Genomic DNA, 2,739 nt, shown 5'->3' with positions numbered 1-2,739 from the left:
CACACTTTATTTCTAAGAGACCAATTCTTATTAACTAACAATGAACTATGACTTCTGCATCACTAATACCAAATTTGCTGACTATCAGGCCTTATAGTTAGTAATGTTGTTAAGCTTAGGTATCATGCAGAATAAGACATTTATATGTGTTTTATAAGTACTAATAAACAGCTGATATGCTAGTAATATGCATGCTAATAAGAAACTAGTTAATAGTGAGAATTGGTCCTAAAAGTTATTATTTTCCGGTGACATATTCAGGACTATATAGTTGACATCTGTATAATAAATGAAGTGATGTGGCCATACTCAGATTTTGTACTCTCCATTTAACCCCATCCAAGTGCACACACACTCCCGGACAATGGGTAGGCTACTCGCGACTTTCCGGGGAGGCAGTGGGGGGTTCGGTGCCTTCCTCCAAGCTCTCACACCTCAGTCATGAGTTATTGAGGGTGTGAAGAAAGCGGCTTGTTATTCACTCCCCCCGCTGACAATTCCTGGCGAGGACTTGAGACTAGAACCCGCTTAGCCTTCAGGTTACTAGAGTCTGGCTCTCCTAACCGGTAGGCCACAGCTGCTCCAGATAAATAAATAAATAAAATGCACAAATGCAGATTTACTAAGTTTGTTTATAAAAAGCTTACGTGCAAACTTAAAAAGGCACCCACAAGAACTGATTGCAAAATGGTCTACTGTTTCCTAGTCTAGTGAGGGGTTATGTCTTTTCATGCACAAAATAGCTCACCCCTGTGTTTTTTTTCTGAGGGTTTGCCCTAATTAATTAATATTAATTATACAGTTATCTAAAATTATAATGGTAATTATAATGGGCTTTCCTCCATTCATGCTCAAAATATAGGGGCAATTAAAAAAAAAAATGTTTTACACTAATCCACAGTAGCCATTTAGGAAATTAAAATTGGGGAGAACAAGTGAATACAAGTAGAAGGTGGGAATTAAATAGATATCCAGCAGACAATACTCATATCTCTGTGATGCTGACTGTGTGATTTAAACGAAAATGATTGATTTTTTTTTTTTTTTGTTTGTTTTTTTTTTAAATTTTTTTTTTTTTTGTTTGTTTTTTTTTTATATTATCTTTATATACTACTTATATATGTTTGGACCTGGTACACACACAATTTTTATTATTTTAGTTGCTGACCAAACATATTCAAGTTACAGTTATATAATGCATATGGGCTTAGAAGTGTGCACTCTTTACACTAAAAGTTAATTAAAAGAGATTACAGCTCCTTAATATGCCTTTTTCAAGGGACCATAAGTAGTGTTAGACTGTGTGTCAGAAGAAGCCATTTCATGGACAGATATGGGCTATTCTTTTGTAATTTCTAGAAGTTCTGTTCATATGTTAATCTTCTAGTGAACTCAGCTTCTCGAATCACCAAGGCTGTTGCAATCGCTCTCCTGGCTGGGCTCGCCACTTTCTGTAACACGTCACACCCAAATATCTTGCAAGTTATTTATCAATGGACCAGTAGTTCAGCATTCTAGGTTCGTCCCGAGAAGAGAGATGTGCGACAGCAGTGAACCACTCAGATACAGGGGTTGAGGTACGAATAAGAAAGATTATATTTGTAACAATGAATTAACAATGTCATAAATAAAAAAAAAACAATTTTGTTTCTCACACTCAGTGTATAATGACCTCAATTTAGTTACATTCAATAGTAAGGATTTGTACCAGGTTCCTTTTCCTTTACAGACTTATGGCAATATCACTCGTCAAGGTAAAGTTGCCGCTTCCCTTCTGTTTTTCTACTTCGTTGATAGCTGATTCACAAGGTTAAATTTTTAAAGCCGTTTATCATTAAGCATATAATCAACCTTGTCCGTTTTTTTTTAGCTGTTCTGTTCTTAAATTTGATCTTAGTTTAGTTATTCAACACTTATTTACCCATAAACCTCAAACAAGTTTCGGAAAGATATTAAACCACCCAATAAACAAAACTTCATTCAGTCTGAACACTTCAAAACTTAACAAGAGCCTACTGCTTGTAATGAAGAATCAGAATGATTCTTTGAAAAGGAAAAAAAAACAAAAAAAACAATCGGTTCATAAATTTAATCCAAGAATCCAGGAAATGATGGAAATCCACAGTATCTAAAGTCTAAAAATTCCACTCCTACCATTTGAAGATGAATAAGTTCAACTTCGGGTGCTCTTTCAAAACAGGAATGTTCACAACCTCCAACCAATGGGCGGCTCGCCAGTCCAAACTCCACCGTTATGTGCACAGGAGAGAGTTGAGACAGTTCACAATCCAGGAAAAGGTTCACACTTCACTTGATTCGTATCCAGAACAGGCAACATGCAGTAGATGAACATCAAACAGGACATCACAAGGAAACAAACAAGGAGAGGAAAAAAAAAAAAAAAAACCTAGCCTTGAAAACACAAGGCAAAAAAAATAAAAAAAATATATATAATCAATCAATTAGCACTTTCCAATGTATATACTGATTCAACACAAATTTCAAATAAACAATATACATTCATATACTTCTGTGTACGGAATTTCTTTGTATGATTTTTCTTTCCTTATTTGGCATTCCCTTTTTAACAATATAAGCATTGCACTTAAATTTTATGCAGTCACTTGCATAATTATCTTATTTGACACACAAAGCATATTAATTATTGGTATTTCACAGGAATTACCATTACTTTTCTCTCTATTTCTCTCTTAGGTCTGTGTCCATCATTTATCACCA

At 34.8% G+C, this 2,739-nt stretch overlaps 1 long non-coding RNA gene across 1 annotated transcript; it reads left to right on the top strand.

The window, feature by feature from the left end:
* Positions 1-1,523: 1,523 nt before the first annotated feature.
* On the top strand, positions 1,524-2,435 carry LOC122148661. The gene is made up of 3 exons (XR_006162537.1): positions 1,524-1,577; positions 1,730-1,754; positions 2,201-2,435. It is a non-coding gene; the product is annotated as an uncharacterized LOC122148661 (long non-coding RNA).
* Positions 2,436-2,739: the final 304 nt, after the last annotated feature.

Source organism: Cyprinus carpio, chromosome A18 (genome assembly GCF_018340385.1).
Source record: "Cyprinus carpio isolate SPL01 chromosome A18, ASM1834038v1, whole genome shotgun sequence".
NCBI classification, from domain to species: Eukaryota; Metazoa; Chordata; class Actinopteri; order Cypriniformes; family Cyprinidae; genus Cyprinus; species Cyprinus carpio.
The sequence above is the reverse complement of the archived record's forward strand: the minus strand, read 5'-3'. Positions and strand labels throughout refer to the sequence as shown.